This window comes from Apteryx mantelli, chromosome 16 (genome assembly GCF_036417845.1).
Source record: "Apteryx mantelli isolate bAptMan1 chromosome 16, bAptMan1.hap1, whole genome shotgun sequence".
Classification (NCBI taxonomy): Eukaryota; Metazoa; Chordata; class Aves; order Apterygiformes; family Apterygidae; genus Apteryx; species Apteryx mantelli.
In genome coordinates, this window is record NC_089993.1 from 17,864,391 (window position 1) to 17,889,117 (window position 24,727).

At 43.0% G+C, this 24,727-nt stretch overlaps 1 protein-coding gene across 3 annotated transcripts in view; it reads right to left on the bottom strand.

The window, feature by feature from the left end:
* The window catches only part of KPNA7 (karyopherin subunit alpha 7), a 30,404-nt gene extending 23,484 nt beyond the window's left edge, over nucleotides 1-6,920 (bottom strand). For all 3 annotated transcript variants that reach the window (XM_013961754.1, XM_013961753.1, XM_013961750.1), the window contains exons 1-2: nucleotides 6,839-6,920; nucleotides 6,116-6,284 (exon numbers count right to left, since the gene is read on the bottom strand). The gene's annotated coding sequence lies outside the window, so the exon portion shown is untranslated. The remainder of the gene's footprint in view (nucleotides 1-6,115; nucleotides 6,285-6,838) is intronic.
* Nucleotides 6,921-24,727: the final 17,807 nt, after the last annotated feature.

Here is a 24,727-nt window from a genome sequence, read left to right on the forward strand (position 1 = left end):
TATTACTTCTCTCCTGAGTCTTCCCCTTTATCGCTGTATAATCTGCCCATTTTTTTTTTACACCAACACTATGTTCGTTTTCCACATTCACTTTGCCTAGTGGAGAACCTGGTGCCAGCAAGACTGAGAATACAAAAAAGGTCATTCTGTACTTTGCCAATATCAGCAGCACTGGCAAACAGGCTGCGGATGGGAAGGCAAGGGATTCGGGATGTACAGAGGAGCACAGCCTGCGGAGCTATTTACAGCAGTAATTCAACTTCCTGTGGGAGCTGGTGGACAGAAAATGTATTTACTGGGTTGTTTTGGATGGGTGAGGAGTAGTTGTGCTCACAGCCTGAAGTCTTCTGTTTAGCACCCTGATGATTTTTATCTTCTTTTTCTTTCTTCTGTAGGATCCCTGGAAGATCAAATCATCTCGGCTAATCCTGTTCTGGAGGCATTTGGTAATGCTAAAACTACAAGGAACAACAATTCCTCCCACTTTGTAAGTACCAGACCTTCTCTGGATTACACTGGTAGGTCACTGCTAGGTCATACAAAGGCATTCCCTTTCAGAATAAATTATAAAAAGCTATCTTCAAATGCTCACTCAAGAATTACAGTCAGTTTGTATTTTCTAACATTTCACATGAAGCATTATTGGTTCCCATCTCCTAGAAATAAGTTTTTCTGTGGATTTTGTTGTGATATCACGTTTTTACACATCAAGAGAAAAAAATAAAGTTTTGATCAACCTCAAATCAAAGCCTTTTCAATTGTTTACTTCTGCAAAGATTCAAAATGCTTTCATTTTTCTGCAGATTATTTTTAATTGCTGAAATTTGAAACTGACAGTGAAAATAGAAAACATTAGGGTTTTCCGCTGAGGTCTCATTCCTCTATTTCTGTGCACTACATACTTCTGCCATATGCTGCAAAGAAAGGAGGATTCTTTAAGCTCTAATACAGAATCCAAGAAGAAAGAGGTTTTTTATAGATCTGATCTTTGAAAAGATTAAATTTCCTCTCACTGACTTGCAAATTTGCCCCTACAGGCACTGCTGTCTGTCCCTGATGAACGCTCAGAACCTCTCAGCTACTCTCTGTTTTCCTACAGATATTGCAATCTTGATTAACAGACTATCTTTTATTTTCTCATCTAGGGCAAATTTATCCAAATTCACTTTGGTAGCACAAGCAAGCTGGCTGGGGCTGACAATGAGAGCTGTAAGTAACCACATAATACTTCATATTCATTTTGCTTTGGACTTTCTCTTGTGTTGAATGGTCCCTGTTCTGATTAGGTCAGACATGCAAATCTGAAATTCATTCTGTTAACTTGCGGGATCTGCATAGCTGTAAATGACACCAGAATCTGGCCCTACTTCTGTGGTGAAGTTACATGCTTTAGATGATGACAAATTTATTTCTTCTTTCTTTAGCTGCCTATGAGTCTCTGTGTGAACACACAAAGGCACAATGCCTCCCCCAAAAGCTGTGCACTTTCCATTCTGCAGTTATACTGCAACCATTACTCATGTTCATCAGAACAACAGTATAATTGTCTTGCAATCAAGACCCTAAAAATAGCTTTCCAGGAAAGGTGCATTGTTCTTTGTTTGCACACGTGCATCCAAGACTAAATTGAGAACCACAAATCCCAGCTCTCAAGGTAAAAAGACCCCATCATGTTTCCTGAGTAAAGCCCTTTATCATGCAGAAAAAGGAGAGAGGAAACATATGGACTGGTTATTCTTTAATGTGGGATTGTCTGCAACCCTCCTACTTTCTACTCATCCCAGATCTGCATCATACCTAGAGACCATATGTTGAATTTGCCTCTCTGGACAAGAAGGGTCAAGGCAAGTTTCAAGTTGTTTACTGGAAAGTTACAGCTTCTTCCAGTCTGGCCTGGAGAGCAAGGCCATGGGCAGACCTTCACTCTGCAAGCAGCAGCACTGGCTCAAGGCACTTCTGCACTCACCCTGGAGCTCTGCTGGCAGAAGGGATTGTGTCAGTGCTCCCTGAAGTCCCCTGGCTATCTAAAATGGAAAGTAAAGGTGGTTTGAGCCAACTCAGCTTTGTCTGAAGAGCTCACTTGATCCCTTTCACCATCAGATCTATGCGGACAGAAGACTTCAGCTGGGAGGCAAGGTGAAAAATGGCCAGCTAGGACTGTTAGATAAGTCTGGTGATTTGGTACAGCTGAATGAATTGGTACAGTGAGGTCTGGAGGAGGATGGTCTTTGTGGAGAAGTCAAATGACTGTCAGTGCCTGACAGAAGGCTTGGGCCTTCTAAAGTATACAAAAAATCTTTTCCAGGGCTCTTCTTGGAAAAAAAAAAGGACAATATAAGCAGATGATTCACAGGTCAGTCTTACAGACCATGCACTGGCAATTGACAGCATGCTGGGAAGTAGGATGAGTTAGTCTGGAGATCTGTTCCTGAACTCATCATTGATATAATTGGACAAGCGATGGCATCTTTTGCCTCCATTTCACCAGCTGGCAAAACAGCTGTACTAAAACCTGTCTCAGTGAGAATGTTGTGAAGCTTAAAAGCATGCTCTGAGACCACCACTGAAGGATCATTATCATTCTTGCTGCACTCACAGGATGTCCAAAGGACACTGGTTTCACTGGTACCAAAAGCAAAAGTCCCACTGACATGGTGTCATTGTCCATTGACATCAACAGGGCCATGATTTTTTTATCTGTGGTTGCCACCTGCACCTGGATGTATTTTCCTGTGTGTCTCAAATCTCCTAGAGAAGTCACGTGTCATTTCCCAGCAAGCAGCTGAGAGAGGCTATCATAACTGCTACCAGATTCTCTCCGAAAAGAAACCTGAACTTATTGGTATGGCTTTATGATTGTAACTCACTCCCTTTACATCATGCTTCCCTGCTAGGTCCTCTGCTTCCAGAGTAAGAAATCTACTCGATAGACTAATCCTTGACTAGGGACTAAAGAAGGTTCTCTGCAGTGTGTGTGTGGGGGGGGGGGGGTTACTAATTATCCAAAGAGAAGAAGGATAGCAAGGGATTTTTCCTAGGCAGCCCAGAGTGAGAAAAGAAAGCTGTCTTCCTTTATCTTGATCAATGTATGGTGAGTTCTCACCTGATCTGGCAGGGCTGCCACTAAGGTAAAAATAATCATTTTCAAACTGAAGTGTTGAGTTGCTACATGCCAATTGCTTAAATCTCTTCAGCACAGGAAAGACATCCAGGACAAGTTTTTCAATACTGCTGAAAAGGTTTGGGTGTTCAATCCCACTTACTTTGACGGCTGCTATGTCAAAATCTCCTTGGTAGCTTGAGAAACTCATGCTGCAAAAGACTTTTTTCTTAAGTGATCCACTCAAATCAGATGCTCAGGAACTGAAACCTAAAAGAACTCACAGTCTCCAGTCACTCATGTTACTTCTTGATTGTACTGATGGCAATCACTGTAACCACCTCTTGCTCTGTCTCTTGTTGCAGAAACTTTGCTTCTTTTGCCCAGTTCTAATCACTACCAGTGTGTGTGTCAAGGTGTGGTCACAGTAGACAACATGGATGATGGGGAAGAGCTGCTTCTCACTGATCTAAGTCTGGAGAAACATCAGCGAAATTGAAAATACGGCAAACAGGATGCTGTCCCTAGCCCAAGTTCCCCCTGGAAATAAAGTTCAGCTTCTTCACCCTGAGGATAAATGACTTACTGGAAGAGAAGCTAGGGATAACCTAAGGATTTGTTCCATTCTCTGAGAGTTGGAACTTGAATGTAAAAGACCTGCTCCAGAGAAAATGAGCTTGATGTAGGAGTTTCTGGTTAACATTCAATGGCCTGGGTTTACAGGACTTCAAACAAATTGGCTATAGTGGTTGTTTGAAGCCTAAAAACTGACAGATCTGAAAGCTGTGGCAGAGACCATAGGTTAAAACCTGCTCATCTCGCATACATATGTAATCTCAAGCAGAGATTAGTGCAAGAGAGTGTAAGAGCAAGACTTGACCTTTTGTCTGTTTTTAACACACACTTTCCTTTTTAATATCATTTTGAAGAGTATCTGTTACTGAAAAGAGCTTTTGGGGAGTATCTGCTGGCTCCTGAAGCTATTATTATAAGCAGGACTTGAGCTACAGAGATCAAACGGCTTCCAGCTGCTGAACTTACAGTGCCCTTTCTAGCAGCTGATGGTATTTTACAGCTTCCAGGATTTGTACATTGCAAACAAGCCTTTTGTACAAAGCACCTATGATTTTCATAGCCACTAAGACAGTGGGTCCCAATTCATGGCTCATGAGTAACTTATTGTCTGCAAAATTCTCCAGCAAGCTCTGAGTCATGTGCTCTTCCTTCCCTGGGCAAACAGGTAGAGCAAAGCTTGATGTTGCCAGCAGTGCCAGACTTCCTCTGTATCTGAGACAGGGGACAATTGCTATAAGGGGATCTTTGCTGCTCATAACCTGCAGATTTTAGAAAGGAGGCTGAAGAGTGGAATGAGTTGATGATCACAGATGATATGCTGCACTTTCCTCATGATATTACAGAGACACTTAGAACAATTGCTGTCAAAGCACAAGGTCCTTAGCTAGTATAAATCAGTATATGTAAGAACAGCAGAGTGCTGGTTTATAGCAACTTTAAGCTGCTCTGTCCCATGTTAGTCTGAAGGGGCCTGACTGGTGAGGTTTCAATGGGCTGGAAAATTATTTTAAATGTTTAGCATTATGGGCTGGCTTCCAGTTTATAGTGTAGATTAGGAATTCTCTTGTGTGGGTTTGTGTCCCTTCTGCCAGGTGGCCTTTGATGTCTTAGGCTTCAGTCCAGAAGAGAAGATCATCATTTACAAGCTGACTGGGGGTATCATGCACATTGGCAACATGCAGGTTAAGCAGAAGCCAAGAGAGGAGCAGGCAGACATAGACACCATGGAGGGGTAGGTTGAGATCTCATACTTGGTGAAAGTAAACCAGCACAAAGGCAGCATGTTGAGACCTCAGCCAGTTTGTTAATACTGGAAAAGCTGCTAAAACCAGACCGTGTTTCCAGGGGATCTAAAATGACCTTAAACAACACGCTGAATTTTTTTAAATGAACAGATGTGCTATCAAGAGTCAGAGCTGGCATTCACAGCTGCCACGGGGCAGCAGGCCTAGCCAGATGGTTGAGTTGCAGCTAAGAACTTGATCCTTCTTTGCTGAATGGTCCTGCTTTGCAGGTGTTTTTGGAGCTATGGTGGAGCAGACAGGCACATTTACCTCCTGGAGCATATGGGGGCCTAGACCAAGAGCAATCACCGCAACACCTTGTTTGAGGTGTGTATTATCACCTGTGCTCCAGTAAGCTCTGCTGGATGGTATGTGTGTGAAGGGACAGAGCTGAGACCTGCTTCCTTTCTGTCCTTCCCAGTGGGTTCCCAGCAGGGCTGGAGAGCTTGTCCATCCCAGAAAGCAGAGCCTGTAACCATGTTCCTGAGTATGCAGCAAGGGGAAGGGAGCAACAAGCTATGTTCTTGCTTCCACTCAGACTAACGTGGTGATTTTCTTCCCTGCAATAGTGGTTGACAAAGTTGCTCACTTCTTGGGTCTTAACTCCAGAGAGCTCCAAAAGGGCATCACCAGGCCCCAGGTGAAAGTAGGCAATGCACTTGTGCAGAAAGGCCAGAATATGGACCAGTTTAACAACTCCACTGGTGCCCTGGGCAAAGCCATTTATGGTAAGATTTACAAGTGGCTGGTGGTGAGAATCAACAAGACTTTGGACACCAAAATGCAAAGGCATTTCTTTATTGGTGTGCTGGACTTTGCTGGCTTTGAGAACTTTGAGGTACACAGAGAAACCTGTCTGCAGTGGGCCCCTCTTTCCTGTAAAATTATTTCTTTATGGCCTTTCCCTCTTTCAACACTGTAGTGCCAGGACTAGAGATCTGACCAGCATATTCCATTATTGCTCACTGGGACCAGCCACCAAACTACAACATGTACTGTCACAGTAAGATGAGCATATTCACCACAGATTGAATTCTGATCTTGTTTATACCACAGAGGTCATCTAGCATAACTGCTGAAGTGATGGGTGCTATTTGGGATTAAAACTATTCTAATTTAGATGAGGATCGCTAAAAGTTCTTAAATTACTTCTTACCAGCAGCTGAGTTTTTCTGTTTAGAGCTGAGGGACACATCTCAAAGGCAGGTCAGCAAATGCCTTACACAACCAGCCTGCTCTTCTCTGCAGTTCAACAGCTTCAAGCAGATGTGTATCAACTTCACCAACGAGAACTGCAGCAGTTCTTCAGTCACCACATGTTCATTCTAGAGCAGGAGGAGTATAAGAGAGATGGCACTGAATGGTAGTTCTTTGACTTTGGCATAGATCTACAGGTTGCACTGAGCTCCTGGAAAAGGTAACTTCCCTCATCCTGGAGAAGAGGAGTATGGAATAAAAGATTCATCAATATTCAGCTCCATGCAGATGGGTGACCAGATAATAATTCCAGTACTGGTGGCAAGGATAGCTCAGGAAAATTGGAGATAGAGTTTCAGCTCTTTGCCAAGACAGTAAAGTATTCTTGTGCTCTCCTTCCACCTTAGGACATTTTTTCCCCTTCCCTTAGCCCATGGACATTTTCTCCATTCTGGAAGAGCAGTGTGTGTTCCCCAAGGTCACTGATACTACATTCAAATCTGCCCTCTGTGACAACCATCTGGGCAAATCACCCAACTTCCTCAAGCCCAAAAGTGGCAAAGGCAAAGGGGCAGAAACTCACTTCAAGCTGGTGCATTATACCAGCACAGCAAGTACAGACCAGTGCTGTTTCCACCAAGATGATGTCCATACCCCTGAGTAAGCTTGAATGTGCACTTACTGAGGTCAGAAATGAGGCCAAGATGTAGAAGCCAAGCTCTCTGCACACATGGATCATGTCAAACTTCCAAAGGTTTTAAGTACAGCAGCATAGGGAAAAGTATTTTGCTGGTTCAAATTAATGTGGCTCTGTTGCCTTAAGGAAGTACTGCAGCCAAAGTTTGGCCCTGCTGCACAGAAATGTGCATCTCAGAAATCCCTTCCAGTAACAATTAATTGAAAGCACTGATTGTGCAAATGTCTGACCAGTGACACAACAGTTGGGAATTTTAATATTCAAAGAATAGCCAAGCAGCTTCATGACTCTTCAACATGTTACCACTAGCCTTGATTAAAAATATAATCCTTACAGATATTCTGAAAAGGAACAAAACCTCCAAAACTCAAGCCAGGGCTTGTTTCTAGGGACACAACGCCATAGGACAGCTACCCAAAAGGTACATCAGCCAAAGGATTAAATTCAATTTTGCTTCTGTTGCTTACATGTTGCCAGAAGAGCCAGAGTCCTGCAGTTCACTGCAGCCTGTCTAGTCTTTCCTGGTGTATGTGACTTGCCTCTCTGCTGTGTTGTCAAGCAGCCATGCTAATGCTTAGCGGCAGAAAGAGTATTTCAGTATATTATCAAACTCCACCAGTTATTCATATACTGCACTGCACAGACGTACTGACAGAACATGATCAGAGCATGAATCATAGTCCCTTTGCTCTATCTTTTTTAAAGTTAGCAACTATTTCCTTTCTTTGATACCAAGCAGGTTCCTGAAAGTGACATTTGACTGTGCCAAGCTATATTCTGATTGTGCTTGGTTATACCCGTCTATAGGTCACACTGTCCCCTCTGTCAGTTATATCAAAGTAAGAGCCTAAAAGGTGAATATATAATCTCTTTGCAACATCCTTTCCTTTGCCAATCCTTTATTCAGGGCACGTGCTTTCCATGGTAAGGGCCCCCTATGAGTCCCCAGACTTCAGTGAGTACATTAAAGCTGTTCCCGTGTCAGCATTAACTTGCATCCTTTCCTTATACCCACAGAGGATTTCTCCTTCTCTCCACCCAGGGATCACTGTTTAACAATGAGAAATCTGCTTTCTCACGCTGTGCTACTGGGCTATTCTCTCACTGTACGTGGAGCAGTCATGTCTTTTCTCCTCTGCCCCTTTCCAGGAGGGGTGCAATATCACAGGGTGGCTGGAGAAGAACAAGGAACCCCTTAATGAAACAGTGGTGGTCTTGTTCCAGAAATCCAGCATGCCCCTGCTCTGTGTCTTCTTTAAAGAGGAGGCGGCTGAAGGTAGGGTGAATATTATATGGTACAATCAATACTGTCAGTACAATATGTCAGCAGGCAAATGCCATCGGTTCTAGTCCCCAGTGCCTCCCCATCATTCTTTCGTGGAAAGGATTAAGCCTGTCATTGTAACACTCTCCTCAACCAGGTAACACACTGTGTCTGCCTTTGCATATTTCCCTTCCATGCTGAAAGACGATCTAGCTCTGTCCTTGAAAACTGTGCCCCTCCAGCACTAAGAGAGGCGGACGTTACACAGTGTTCACTTTGCTCTGTGAAGGCACTACCAAGCACTGCTGCAGAAACATGCTTGCACAGATGGAAGCACGAGTGCAGTGCCGGCTTAATGACAAGCTATATAATCCCCTCCCGGCAGTCAGTGGCCTTCTGCTGCCCAGACAAATGTCAGGTTTCTATCAACCAGAAAAACTTGCTGCCTATTAGGACAGTCATGAGCCCAGCCCAGGGCTCTGCAGTTAAAAGGTGAATGGGAAACAGTCTAGGAAACTGTTTTTCAGATTTCAAGCTATCAAACAGACTGGGTCAGATCTTATTTCTACTTCCTGCATGTGTCACTTCACCTCATCCTATGCTAAACTGGCACATGGCACCAGTGCCACGGAGAGGAGACTGAGACAGGCTGCAAACAAATGTATATGCCAATATATTGTTATGAATGCAGCTTCTCTTCTCTTCTTTTCCAAGAACTAGGTTCATTTCTGCTTTGAGGATTTATTTAGACTAGTAAATAATAAAAGAACAACCTCTAAACAGGGGCAGAATGCAGGTTAAATAATGTGTGTTTTTATTGGGTTAGTAGTTTATCCAGAGAGCACTGAACCACTAACTTAAGTTAGTTAAGATGGATTTGTATTGTGCGCTACAGTATGCTACTTTAGGATGACTCCTCTTCAAGAGCATCTCTCATGTATTCTGTGCAATAATATTGATTTTAGCTGGTGGCAGCAAGAAGCAGAAAAGAGGGTCTTCTTTCACAACTGTCTCCAGCTTCTACAGGGTAAGCAATCATCCATCCCTCTATATTTAAATTGCCATCAATGCTTTTGTATTTCAGCAGCAGCTCTCAATCTCCCTAATTTATCTTCAGCCCTGTCCAAGGTTGGGTAATGCTGCTACCCTGATTTTATCAGTGCAGAACTGAAAGAGAGAAGGGTGGCATTCAGCTACAGAAACTTTGGCATCTAGTGCCAGTAGTGTAATTTTAAATGCCCGCACATCCACAAAGGGCAGAAAGATATGACACAGGACTTAGAGGAAATCTGTGTCCCTCTGGAGCAGTGGCTGGTGATACATGAAGGCATCTACAATGTCACTATGTTTAGGTAGCTGAAACCCCTCAAAGAGACTTGCCCAGGGTCACAGAGGCAGGATGTGGCAGAGCAGGGAACTACATCCTGGTCTACGGAAATGCAGCCCAGCACTCAGAGGATATGGTATAACTTTCTGGGACAGGTGACACTGTACTTGTATTAGCTGTCACAAAACTGCTAGGAGCATTATGTAAACATCTAAAGAAGCCTGTTAATGTTTTGGCTTGAAAGTCACAGATGAGAGCGGGAAATTCATTATGGGGAAAGCCCTGTGTTACTGTTCCTACGGGATTCAAGGCTGAACTCCAGCTGATACAGGTATGGTTGAGTTAAATCCAGTCCTTTCAGACATCCTTGTTTGCTTCTATTATGCACTGTGCTGCTGTTTCACCCACTTGATTGCTGACAGCCATACAGGACTCTGCATAAATTTAGATGAAGTTAGTGTGTGCTAGCTGTCCTCTGTAACAGGCTTCTGTCTTTAGGAGCTGGTCCACCCAGCAAATACTAGCCAATTGCTGTTAGCATTTCCTGGAGTTATTCCTCTAGTCTCAATGGTGGAGAGCCAGCCTTTACACCGATAACTCTTTGTATGATGGTAACACCTGAGGGGATAGTTATATAAGACAATAAGCTAGAATCACAAAACATCATTTACTTGAAATTGTTTCAGTTGCTTTTTACAGATGAATATCCAGGGTTCAGACCATGCCCATGGTTGCTTCCATGCTTGAAAGCTTGTTCACCTGGGCTGAGTAGAACCAGGCTCACTTCTTAACTGCTTGGGTGGGTTTGTTTGTTTAGTTGTGAAATGCAAATGAATTTACAATATAGGAGGCTTTCTCCCTCCAGCCTTGGTAGCTCCTGTGAGTTTTTTTTTTTTTTCCTTCATTTCTCCTCGTCTTGTTCCAAACAAGAACAAGATGATGACCACTTTGCACAGCACATCCCTGCACTTCATCCACTGCCTTGTTCCAAATGAATTCAAGCAGTGTGGTGTGTCTGTAGCATTGCAGAACAGTGCTCAGGCAAAGCCACGTAGCTTTCACATAGCACACGCAGCCTTCAGCACAAGCTGTGGCTGGCTGAACAGCAAATCTTTATTCAGAAATGAAAGAACCTGGGTCATCACTTCACAGACTATGCTGCAGCCTTTCAAGGGAATGCTACTCAGAGATGTATCCAAAAGCTAGGGCTAGAGACAGGATGTCTAATAAACCTTTCATTCCTTGATAGAAGCACAAAGAATGAGGAAATACAGGACCTTCGACTAGACAAACTGGCACCATTATTTACTAGGCTGCATTGTCTGCTGCAACCTTTTCTTGCTGGATCAACCTCGAGAACAGTGAGTTGCAAAGGGGAAGAGCTACATAAGTTTTCACCTGTGATATATAATAAACTGTAAGGGCAAGAAATGGAAAGCAGTCAACAGCAAACAGACTGCTGTGAATAGGTGGTTACTCGTATTGTTGGAATTCCACAACTATTACTGACCAACCGTTGTCCTCATGAATGTAATAGTGACTTTAGTCACTCTCAGTTGCAGAGACAACAAAGGTCAGATTTTCCTGCATGCAATAGGAAAAGGAAAGGTGTTTTCTCCCCAGCCTCCACTGTACTCCTGCCTGTTTTCAGAGCGCAAGGCCTTGGTCTATCACTAATGCACCCATTCCCAGCATTGTGCAAACAAGTGCAGCCTGGGTTACAGGGATGACTTGTGCTCTTTGGCTGTTTTTAGGCATGGTGGATGCTCACCTCCTCTTACTCTAGTTGGTCTCTAACGGAGCGCTGGAAGGCATCCGCACCTGCAGGAAGGGTTTTCCTAACAGACCTTCAATACCCTGAATTCAAGCAGAGGTGAATTCTCCTTTCATACATGTCTTTCGCTTTCAGAGGACAGGCATATACATCCTTTGCAGTGATCCTGCCTGTGACAAATCAGAGGGTGAGTGGATATGAATGTCCACGTCTAACACTTCTGCATGCCCTTCCAAGAATATTCATTTTGCCAAGATGGGTAGAAATGTCCACAAGTTTCCTTATCACCAGTATTCCAGTGCCACGTCCGTGGGGCTAGGAAACTGAACCAGAGAAGATGTTAAGCAGCGATTAGCCTTTCTGCACTGCTGCTAACTGAAGCTCTTATATCATTAGACCTGTCTTTCTCATTTTAGATACCAGATCCTGAATTGCAGCATAATCCCTCAGAGGTTTGTGGACAATAAGAAGGCATCAGAGTTGCTACTTGGCTTTATTGACCTGGGGGAGAATGAGTATAAAATTGGACGTACACGGTACTGTTTACTCCTACCAAATCGAGCTAAATAAAATTGATGGCAATTATGACTCAGTATGCCTTTGGTGTAGTAGCTGCGGAGTTAGAGTTTCTACAGCAACCCACTTCATCATGCATATAATGTTCTCTCTTACAGATGCTCCCAGTACTGACTTTTAATCAGACAGTACAGTTAATATAATGCAAACGATGTGCACCTTAAGCTATGTGATAAATCTCACTTGCTCTTTACTATCCCTTAGTCAGGCAAAAATCCTACTAACTGATCATTTATCCAATTTAAGACTGGAAAGGAAAATAGAGACTGCTGCAGCTGTCTAGTATCAGCAGCATATATCATTAATTTTGCACACGCGTTTTTGTCATAATGAAAGTATCTATTGTAACAGCCACACAAAAGAAGGGAGTATTTTGCTCTTTGCAGAAATCTAAAATTTGCATTTCCTAACTTTTATAAAATTGCACAATATTCATCACTCCTCCAGCCTATTCCATCCTTAGATTTCAACTTATGAATGGAGGTTAAAGTGAGCCAGATACAGCCCCTGATCTTACTTTATAAGGCCAACAACAACAAAATTACTATTATTATTTTTGCATTATTACTGAATCTACTTAATGTGTTTCCTGCCACAGGAGGGCACAAGGTATATTTGGGTTTCAGCAAGGAAAAGGTTTCCACTCCTGCTTTACTATATGCCAATTAGTTAAACCTTACGACAACCCCATTGTTATTTCCATTTGGTAGCTAAACACGCTGGGCACAGAAAATGATAAAGGGCTCTGGGCAAATCAGTACTAAAGGCGAATGGAACCCATTTCCTAAATATTAGTCTTCCATTCCCATAATTTCCCCAAACTTTGCTTTGCAAATGCATGTGGAGAACCAGGCAAGGTCACAAAGAGATAAACCAACATGTAAACACCAAAGAAGTAAATATCCCCATTTCTGAGCCTTATTCACATAAAGTCCAAAGTTTCATAGTCCCAGTGACCACCTAGGACTCCAGGTTCTAACAGTCTCCTGTCTTTGAAGGTGCTTCTCCATGTTGGGATCCTGGCCAAACTCATACCCATGAGAGATGACTGTCTGGCAAAGATCGTGACCATACTGCAGTGTCGTGCTCATGGCTTCCTGATGAGGACTGAGTACAAAAAGATGCTGGAAAGAAGGCATCCTTGGGGAATAAACTAGGAACTATTCTGTGAATCCAGGACAGCATTAGAAACCAAACACTGATGTCTTTCATTTACTAGCAAGCACCATGAAATGAAACTCAGACTTCAAGTTCTCCACTCCAGCACACAACAAAGCACTAAAGCTTTCCTATCTTTTCTGCAGGGCTCCATGTGGTGGAACCATATTGCATCTAGAGGGCTGGGTAGCTCCATTATGTCCTGCATGTCCATTTCAAAGGCCAACAGCTGGAGAATCTTAATAGTTCTGTAGTGAGCCTTATCCCTGTCCAGAAATCCTAACTCACATGGCGATGTAATGACACCCCTGGAACGCAACAGTATGATACATATGTTTATGAGTCACAAGATTTTGGTTTTGGCCTGCACGCTGTTTCTGTCACTGCTTCTATGACATCCCTGGCTACAGGATGAAGGAGAGGAAAGAAGGGAGGCAAGAACTGCCCTTTCAATTAGTTTCCAGTTGATGAACAATATTTGCTGCGTCCCATGCACTAAAACTTCATTTTCTACATCAACAGTAGCATTTTTGTAAACAAATTCAATTACATCATTCTTTTTCCTACATCAGCAAACCACTATGACTCGTCTTTGCATGCCAAAGAATCCTGAGGCATCCAGGCCTACCCTATATACTGATTCCAAAATCCTGCTGCATATCATTGAGGGTTAACATTTTGAGTTCCTCTAGATACGCTGCCTGGAAACTGAAAGCTGTTTCTAGGCCACACATGTTCTGTTCGTTACAGGTCAGGCCTGACGTTAATTCAGAGGAATATCCGCAAGTTTCTGCAGCTGTGTTTCCAGGGCTGATATTGAGGCCAAGTTGAGGAAAATACTTTGATATTGTCCCTAGGTTCTGCAGAATTAAGCAGTGGCAATTACAGACACTGGAAACCTTGAGATGTCTGGGTAGGAAAGATAAGAGCCAGGGAAAAAAAGAATGGTTGTGTTCACTTAAGTAAAGACAACGTGAAAGCCAGTGACTTTCTTGTTAATTATTAATAGAGCAAGGGACCTAAATGATTTCTTTCTAAATCAATGCTGGAAAAGTTAGTAAACGGAGAAAGCCTTGAAATCTGAATCTAAGTCTGCTATCTCCAGGGAGCGGAAAGAGAGACTGCTGGAAATTCAAGACCTGGACTTGCCACCTCCAAAAAGAACAAAGAGAGAAGTGATGAGGTTCTGAACATGGGAATACAAGCTTTCACTATTCAGTAACACCCAAACAAAGTTCTTGGTTCACTTCTCTTAAGCAGGACCACTATGTCAGCATTAAGCAGCAGTTCCAGCTCAGACTCTCTTCACTTAATCCCAAGATGGACAATTCAGTTGGTTTTACTGGTGAGAGAGGAAAGAAAGTGGTGATCAAGATACTCAAGCTTACATGACCAAAATCAATGTTAAAGCCGATTCTCCACTTGTAGGTGAAACAAAATCTACCTTTTTACCTGACCTGGTGACACAACTTCCCAACTCCTATGCAAACCAAATGACTTTCCATATCTTTAGAATTAAAGAGCTTTCAAAAGGTTCTGGTCCCAGCTGGACTAGTATACATCTAGACCACCATAAGAATCATTCTGTATTTATACCAGTTCCGAATCTGGAACACACTCCTGATCTCTCTGCAGGGACTCAGAACTGCTACTGTGCACCATAACAACCTTTTCTAGGAGCTGTGTGTCTCACACAATAAATATGAAACCCCCTGCACTAAAGAGGCATTTCGAGAAACACCAGTCCACTTACTAATATGTGAAAAATACGGGGACCCGACAATCAAGAGACCACCTCAGGGCTTTGGGGGACATCATCATAGAAAAGACTCATTTTGGGAACGTCATCATTTGAATTTCTTACATTTCAGGTGAAGCCTCTGCTGAATGTGGCCCAACAGGGGGAGGAGATGAAACTGAAGGGAGAGGAGCTGAGAAGCAACATGTCAGAAACTCAAGAGCTCACAGAGCATGTCGAAGAGCTGAAGGAGAAGACGGCCTCCATCAGCCAGGAGAAAAATTACCTCACCATCCAACCGCAATGAGTTATCAATAAGGGATGTTTAAATGCTTAGTCTTCCCCTTAGGCAGGGCATCAGCTTTCTCAAATGATTCATAAGAGCCTCATTTACAGAATATGGAACAAATAAAGAGCATATGGGGATGATGCATGAGATTCACAGACAGCCAGACTTTAAATAAAGCAAAGCCCCTAGAACACAGAGGAGACAGGGAAGCCTCGTAGCTAAAGCAAAGGAGCTGATGTCACAAGTGGCTCAACCGCTGATGCTCGGCACAGTCTACAGCAAATCAGGATGTCAACCTTTTAAAAGTGAACTCTTATTTAGGGATCTGTGTGTATACAAACTTTTTTTTTTTTTTGATGCCTAACTTTAAGAAGCTATGACCTGAGTCATGGAGATATAGACCAACTATAACTTCAGGAGAATTAAAGAAATCTTCAATATCTCTGTAAAAAGGCAAAATCTTACATTTCTTGTAAATGGAAGTTATAAGAGGCCATAATAGGCAGGAGTTACAGCAGTCTATCACAGGATGAACACTGAATTTCCATCCCTCTGTTAGGAACAAGAAAACTTGCTGGATGCTAAGGAGCTCCTGACCCAAATGATGAAACTGAAGGAGGACCTAGAGAGCCAGATCTTGGATATGAAGGCATGCCTAGAAGAGGAGAAGGGGACAGCTGCCAGCCTGAGTGCCAAAAGGCAGATGCTGGAGGATGAGCTCAATGATTTGAAACATGACCTGGAAGGGCTGGAGACCAACTTGGCTAAAACTGAGGAGAAGTTGGTACAAATCATGACAGAGAGGTTTTTTCTTCTTTATTCTCCAGGGAAATGAGCCCTGACAACTATTACAGCTTCTCCAGCCTGAGCACACTTTGGGAGGCTCTGATTCACTCAGCTGATCTCCCCAAAGTTTGATATTGTCTTTCAGTATCTCATATAACCTGGGATGGATTTAATTTTACACTGCACCCTTCTACCCCTTAGTAATAGCAATTTCACAGTATTTTCGAGGGATCCCTCCAAATAGACACATCTGCATCTCTTTTATTAATTAATTATACCCACTTTCACATGGCAATGCTAGTAGGCCTCTGCTTATAAAGTGTCCCCATCCACTGCCAGGTAACTCCTTTCCATCTAGCCTTGGGGAATAACTCTCCTTCTTCTGCACCTAAACTCGTTTTTATTTAACACGATTGGAGTTTTAAATCTGTACCACAGCAGTCATGTGGCTGTCTGCTGCTTCTTCTAAAGTCAGTGTTAACATCCACAGGATGTTAAACTCACAGATGCCTCATATGTCTCAGAAGTTATTAACTAAAGCTCAGATTCTTTCTAAAGAAATACAAGTTTCCAGTGACATTTCATCCTGATGCTGCTAACGGCTTGAGAGATCCACGAAATCTGAGTGATGTTCCCTTTCCCATCTGTAGGCATTAGACCACAGAGTTTGAACTCTGACTTCAGATGTTTCTGCTCAGGATGACTGGATCACTAAACTCCAAAAGGAAGAACTTTGGAGGAACTTCATCAGATAGAAATAATTGCTCCATTTCTCTTTATTCTCCCCCATTCTCATTCTCCCACTCTAGGAAAAGGAAAAACATCATCTGCTTGCTTAGCTATTGAGAGACTACAGTTGCTGCACAAACCAGAAAGGAACTGTATTTTTCTAGGTATTAACTCATGGCAGCAGAGTTGCCAATTTGTGCCACTGACCAAAACAGCTATGCGAATTGCTGAGGGAGAGTGAGAGTCTTCCGTAAGAAGTAGTGCTCATAAGCAAATCTCACACTGCTTTCAGGAAGCACTTTAGATAAATCTACTTTTGGATTTTCTGTTCACTGTCAGGGCAGTGGTAGCTAGTTTCTCATTCAACTCTGTGCATTAATCTTGGTGTCTCCCTTCCTAGAAAACGCTAGATGATCTGCAAGCTGAGGAATCACCTGATGAAGAACAATGGCAAACTTATCACTCAGGTACATGAGGTGAGGTGCAGTTGTTATGGAATATTTTGTAGATCACCCTGTGAGGGCTGTGTTTTTGACACCTCAGACCCTTCTGATATACACCACCTATATGTAAGTTACAAAGTTCTTTTTCACATTGATTCCACTTTTTTCAGCTGGCTGGAGAACAATCAGGAACAGGAAAAAAAGATCCACGGCAAGGTAGAGGAGGCTCATTGTAAAGCAGAGGGCAACATCAAAATGGCGACCAAAAACAATGAGACAGAATGAGCCAAACTGGACTTGGAAGAGATTGTAAGGAAGTGTCAAATGGAACAGAATTTCCCAGGGTGCAGGATCCTAGTGAGTGCAGTTGTGCTACATCATAGTTCTGACAGCATTAGCTACACTTATCATAAAGTCACTAGGAAAATCCACAGTCATACCCTGATCTCTTCGCTATTAACTTAAGTTCAGTCCTTCAGGCAAGGAACAGAATCAGAAATCCAGGATTCTGCTTCTAAGTCTTTCTCTGACTCACTGTCTGATATTTGTAATTCATCTTCCACACTCACCCACATATCAAATGTGTATAATCACTGGGAAGTTGTGAGGCTTAAATGATTCATATTTATGTAAGGCCTTATGATCCTCAGATAAAAACTGTTTTAGAAATGCAAAATATTATCACAAATTAGAACTTTATTTTAGTGTCACTATTGACTACTCTAGTGATGGGTCTGCCAGCATTTCTCTGACAAACCTTCCCTTAGAAATTAACTTTGAGAATACAAATTTACAACTACATATTATCCAAACCACTAATTTTGCTGGTTAAAGACCTAAGTAGATAAGGCAATGCATATAAACATTAATAAATACCTTCAAGTTTTGCTGATGCAAATCCTAGCACAATGTTCCATGAGGAGCACAAGACCTTCATGCTTCAGAGCAAGGCTGCTGGGAAGCTTAAGCGTGGCACAAGAAAAATTAAGTGCTAGTGGTAGTCCTCTTAGAGGTGCAAAGAGAAGTCTCCTGACTTCCTGTGGTGCTTGTGCCTTTACTTGCAAACAAGTTAATGATGGGGTAGGGAACAGTTTCAACAAAGGAAAAATGGACTTAAGTGCCCTGCCTGTTCCATTAAGGAGACAGAGACCTGGACACTGCCTTCCTAGAGCTCATTTCTGCTCCTAGACAATATTGACTCTGCTTTTTTAAAGTTCTAGTCTGGAAAATCCTTATGAGAAGTACTGTCTAGCATGTGATAGTCCTCCCACAAGGTCCATAAAGAGCTTCTGCAACTTGCCTTTCAGGAGAAACATGGGAATCAATTCTATCAGTTCCAAGATGGAAGATGAACAATCTCTGAACTCCACATTACAGAGAAAACTGAAAGGTGAGCTTTGATTACTCGGTCTCTAATGCGCTTCCTTTATATCCTGTCTCCTGGGCGTCCCGCCATAGACATAACGATACGTACAGGGGAAATCATCCACACATCCATCCTCATAGCCTGGTGACTAGCACAAATCTCAACTCTCTTTTCTTTTGGGATAGCCACTTCAGTGAGTTACAGCAGGGTGAGCTAGACTGTGGATTCACTGCTGCTGTGTGATAATTGCCTACAGGTAAGCTCTGAGCTGGCTGTAAATGTGAGGCTGTTCACCCCACTTTCAACAAAGGTTAACCCATTCACTACCAGGTAGAAATGACTATGAAGCTTAGCTCATGTGCTGTAACATCATACTTTTTCTTAGCCCACAGTAGCCTGCTTGTGCAGCCTTTTCTTTTTGAGAAGACTGAGTTAGCCTAAAAGACCAATATGGACCTTTTAAACCTGTCCTGTTAAAATAGAGTCTGGAACCTATTATCCTTTAAACCCTTAAGTAACAGATTCAGCTGAGACAGATTATCCATTTTCCCCAGGCAGATGTTGATTTTTTTCCCAGCAGCTCCTGACTACTTCTCTATAAGCTTCTGAAACATCTTGGTTTGGAAACATTTGTGTTTTCAGTGAATCAATGGTTCAGGCAGCTCTGAGCCCCAGCTTCTGTCTTTTGTATTAACTACTCACTCTAAACTCCACTTTCTTTGAAGTCTGTGAAATTGTCTCTGCTCACCACCCATGCCCTGTCATACTGGTGTGGCCAGGGGAAGGGTAATCTGCTGCAGGGACCTCTGGTTTTGCTTGGAGGCAGCCAGAAAAGATGGGTGATGGATCTTTTAATTTACATTACTGCCAAAGGCTCCTCCAAGGCACTCTTCCTCTTGCCACGAGAGGGAAGGTGGTGAATAAAACCAAAAATGTTACTACAGTCCACAGAAAGCACAGTGGTGCCATTCTCAATTCAAATATTTCTTTCAACATATTTCAGTGCCCAAGTATTTAACTAAAATCTCAGTATTTCAACAAAACAATGACCCACAAACCTAGATTGCAGTCATCTCTATGAGCAAGCTTCTATTTCCCTCAAGTAACCAAATCAGCCTGGCTATATTCCTGAAGACCAAATTCCAACATGATACATGAAGCTAACCATGCTGCAGATAACACCATTTGTCTGCTGAGAAACCTGGTCAGGTCCTTCCTGGCTTATTGGCTTAGTACTCCCAGCTATAGATGTCTCCCAGAGAAAAAAATCTAATGGAGCTGACAGAACTACAAAGAAGGAAGTGAAGAAATTAGGATTTGTCTTTGTGTTTGCACAAATTTCTCTCAAATCTCTCATACAGTGCTGTGCTTGCGTGTGCCCTGCAGGCCCAGATTGAAGAGCTGGAAGAAGAGCCGCAAGCTGAGCATGCTGTGAGAGCAAAAGTAACAGCATCTTTCTAAGAAGGAAATAACTCAGAGGGGTGACTACAACTCTGAAAACATCTCCTAAAAGTCAGTAAGCTACTAGTTAAAAACCAAAATTCCTCATGAAGGAGTAATGAGACAGGCAACAATCTTAAACTCTAGTTTTAGCCTACGTGAACTCACCATTGTAAATGGCACAAGCTACTCCTTTTATGGAAGCCTCTGAAGGGGCCAGTTAGTGATAAGGCAGTGCTCTAAAGGCCAGGAGTACAGCACTCCAGAGGAAATGGGCATTTCTCTGTCCTGTGCTTCCGTTATCAAATCACCCCATCTGCTTTTTACAGCTCTGTAGTGACGGATGGATCTACTCTAATAAACCTTAGGTAAATTGCCAGGATGTGACTGTTAAATGTATAATCAGATCCAGTAACAATGGAAAAGCCTGAAGATAATTTAGTCCCAGAAAGATTGTATCTTAATAGGATGCTCTGTATGCATTCTAATGACTAATACAAATTGACAGCATCAATAATACACAACATTTCTATTTCAATTCACTTTAGAAATACTAGCTAATTAATTCTCAAACATGTTAGGAGATAGGTCAATGCTGTTAGACCCTTTGCATAGATGGGAAAACTGAGGTAGAGGAACTTGTCCAGCGACACAAAAATCAGCCATGCTGGTTAATACTGCACACAGCATTTGGGAAGTCCTGTTCCCTCTCTTGCTTCAGATTATGCCTCATTCTCGCTATGATTGTTTCCAGAATGGTTATCCTTCTAAGTCTATTTGTAGGCAGGTTGACATGGAGTAAGGATTGCTTTCCCTCTTTCCCACTAGGTGGATAAAAAAGAAAGTGATCTGTCCCATGACCCTGAGGATCTCACTGATTGCCTGGAAGAAGCTAGTGGCACAACAACTACCAAGGTCAGACAACCTGCCAGACACTAGCATCTGAGCATCTTGTTTCTTTCCTCAGAGAAAGAGAAACGTCACTGGGACTCTCCAAAGATGCTTTTCCAGCATCTTCTCTGGTCTCTGCAGACCTAACCCAACCTTCCCCTCACAGAGCAGACCCTGGAAGGGGAAAAGCACTAAGACTCCATGAAATCCACTATGATCTTTGTTATCCCTCTAGACTTGGAGTGAAAGATGACCCGATATTCACTAGGCAATTGCCAATTCAGAAGCACATAGTGAAAAGAGGAGGGAGGAGCATTAGGTGTATTTTCTATTGTTTTACGAGGGAAATGCATGGCCTGCAGTCCAAAGGATAACTCTCTTTAGCAAGGAGGCCTACAGAAGGTTAATCTTTCTTGAAGATACCAGCTACTGACCCTCTAATGGATTAATACCAAAGATGGTGTTTGTCTCAAATAAAGAGACTATTAAAGCAAAATAAAAGGCTTCCAGAAGCCTTTCATACAAAACATCCCCCTGAGGGCTTTATTGAGACTCTAGGGCTGCCAGATCCCAGCTGACAACACGCGCTTGGCCCTTTCTCAGATTGAACAGAATTGCAAACGGGAAGCTGAGCTGCTAGAGCTGCACTGTGAGCCAGAGGCAGCCCTACAGGGTGAGGCCACAGCCTTTACCCTGTACAAGAAGCACACAGACACTAGGGCATAAATGGAAAAGCACAGGGAGAATCTACAGAGAGTGAAGGCCAAAGTGGGGAAGGATAAACAGGTCACAAAAGCAGAGATCGATGACCTTAGTGCAAGCATGGAGATTCCCCAAAAATCCAAGGTGAGAGGCCACCAGGGAGTTCCTCAACAAACCACCAATGCAGCCATGGGCGCAGCCATCAACGCAAGGCAGAATTCAACCCTCTGTATTGCGAGCTGACATCCGAAAGCAGTCATTTGCAGGCTGGTGCTGAACATTGCAGCCCCAGCTGATGGAGAGGGCCTCCCACTCACAAAAGATCATGACAAGTTGCACTCCCCTGGCCTATTACAGTCATCCCATTATAATTACAACCAATGGGAGTAAATTGAGTTTGCAAGGGAGGGAGGATATTTTGGCCCTTCAAGCCTTACTCAGCATCATATGACTGACTTCCCTCTTACAGCTGAACTCAGATGCTCATGTTTGCAGGCTGGCAGATGAAGCCAATACCAGGCTGGCTGAGAAAGAGAAGAGCCAAGCAGAAATTAATGCCATCAGGACTCGGCTCCAAGGTAAATTCCTTTCCGTCTGTTGACAGCTTTGTGCAATGCTACATCTCTCTGATCCTCCTCTTCCCCTACATTTCATCTAGACCTGGCAGCCCTGTCCTGTCTCTTTAGCAAATCTGCTGAATCCTTCTAGCCTTTGCTTCTCGTTCTCTCCAATAAGATTGAATTAGTTCCTCTCCTGCACTTTTCCCACAGCCGAAAACAGCAAGCTGAGTCTGGAGCAGGAGGAAGCTCAGAGCAGGCTTAACCAGACTGTCTGCATAAAGACTTCTCTCACCTCTAAAGTAGATGATTTTAAGAGGCAGCTGGATGAAGAGTCAAAGGAACTGGGGACAACCGACTACCTACAGAGGTTGCTGCTATCAGGGGAGATGCAGTACCAGCTGTTTCACACACGGCTCACTTTAGAGTAACAAATCTTTTATTGGGTTAGCTCTCAGAAAGGAAAACTGCAGTCATCCAAATTCATTTCTGGGCTTTTTACCAGCTGATCTCAGTGGGGAGGCAGGGGAGGGGGCTATTAGTCTTGTATGGATATGAAAATAAGATACAGTGTCCCATGAGTCAGCAGCAGAGATAAGAGCAGAACACACACCTGAGTCTCAGTCCAATGTCTATTCAGTGTATCACACTATGGTTTATTCACATTTCTTTACATTGATTAAGTAAATTTGGCTTCAAACTTATCAGTATTTTAGGTTTCTGTCTGACATGTCTGTCTTGGAAACATTTTCCATATCTCCAAAGAATAATTCTAGTGCTGTATCTGTATAACTGAGCTCCAGCAAGAATTCTCTCTCTGTTCAGAACAATCACCAAATGGGTTTATGGTCATAACTCTATTTGAAACGTTATTTCAGAGAAAACAGTGATGATGACAAGCCAAATTCTGTTTTCAGTTGTACGAGTTCCATTCAATTCACTGCACTACAGTAACAGCCAGGTACTGAGAGCAGAAACTTGGCTCCTGATCAGGGAGATATTTTGAAGCCTGGGATGTTTCTAGCTGGTCTAGAACTGAGCTGTTCAAGTGCAGCACTCCAGCTCTGGGGGGTGAGGTCAGTGTATTCATACTTCCAACAGGATGAGTGTATAGTAATGGCTGGGCTATCTCTAGTCCCGTAGTGCTGCTGTAGTGAGCCTGGCCAACACAAAGCATAACTTGGACCTCATGAAAGAACAGCTGGAAGAAGAGCAGGAGAGTAAAGCTGAACTGTAACACCTGGTCTTTAAGTCTGAAGTCACAGTGTGGGGGGACTAAATACAAGACTGACACCATTCAAAGAACTGAAGAGCCGGAAGAAACCAAGGGAGCATTCAACTTCCAAGGATGCAGGGATGGGACTTAAGGCAGTCTTGTTATTTAGTTTGGCTGCCGAGTCACAGCTTATAGATGTGATCTGTTAGGACTCAATTTGTAAGACAAAGGGGAGGTACAAGTGTTCCAGCCAAGAAGAAGAAAAAGATACTTGCAATAATAAACAGGGACTATTGAGACCTAACACTTGTACACTGACAACAGACAAACAAAACTGACCCTTTCTGATAAAAGCTTGGATTTGGATAGAGCTTCTTTACCGTAAGGAAAATTTTACTCCTTCAGCAGCCCTACAAAAGCCACTAGAATTTCCTTGGAATAAAGCAAGCACTAAATCAGGTTAAATCCCTTAGAATCTGGTATTACATGTTAGAAGTTGAGCCAATCTTGGTATCAGTATCTCTAATAGAGCTAACTTAAGAATCCTTTCACACATTAGCAACAAAAGTTAAGACATCTGGAGGATTTCATTGTGCATCTGGGACAAGCTGAGACAAATGGAATAAGTCTGCTATATCTCTGCATGACTTTGCACTGAGTCCCAGGGATATTCAGAAGGGAGGCTACTTTGCTGTTAGACACTATCCTAGTCCTTGACATACTCATATGCAAGGTGGAAGAGAGTCTAGCACCAGGTAACAATCCAGCAACGAAGGGCTTAGCTGCAGTATGCCATATCCACCAGTGCAGGGGAAGAGCCACCTACATACTAGTAATGGTTTTATAGTCCCTTTTCTGAAATTACTTCCAGGATCACTGGTGAAAACAGCTCCTACTGCCCCTCATTCCATGAGCGGCTCACTTCCCCGGACATTTCTGTCCTCCTTCCCTCAGGAGAAAGTTGGCTGCAAGGCTCCAAGAAGCAGAGGAGACAGCTGAATCTACCCAAGCCTGGGTAGCCAGCACAGAGAAAACTAAGCAGAGGCTTCAGACAGAAGTGGAGGTCCTCACTCTTGACCCGGAGAAAGTAAGACATCCAGTCATTAAAGAGTGCTTCCAGCACAAGTCTGAACAAAACCAACCAGCAAGATCTACAACCTGGTTCTGGAAGCCCTGGAAATCTTCCTGTTAACTCAGGTTGGCTTTGGATTGGTCCCCTGTTTCTTAATATTTTAAGATCTCTCTGCCAAACACCACAGCAATCTGTATGACCACTAGAAGCAAAGCTAAGATTCATCGCACCAAGAGAAAACGCGGATGAGAGCCACAGTTACTTCCTAGGAGCACACAGCACGCTTCTCGTAAACTCATTAGCTGACTTCCAGAAACAAGAGTACAGCTGAAGCAAAAGCCCTTCTTTATTGCAAGGCAAGGTATTCATCTTCTTTTTAAGGATAATGATATCCTGCTTTGAACTTTTCAGTGTTGCAGTACCAGTGGGTTGGCCACTGGTTATTAACTACCACACTCAAAGCAGTTCTAAACAACATGTAGTTAAAACACTAGCAACGGATGCTCCTTCATTAAATTAGCATTTCTACTCTTGCTAGTATTGGTG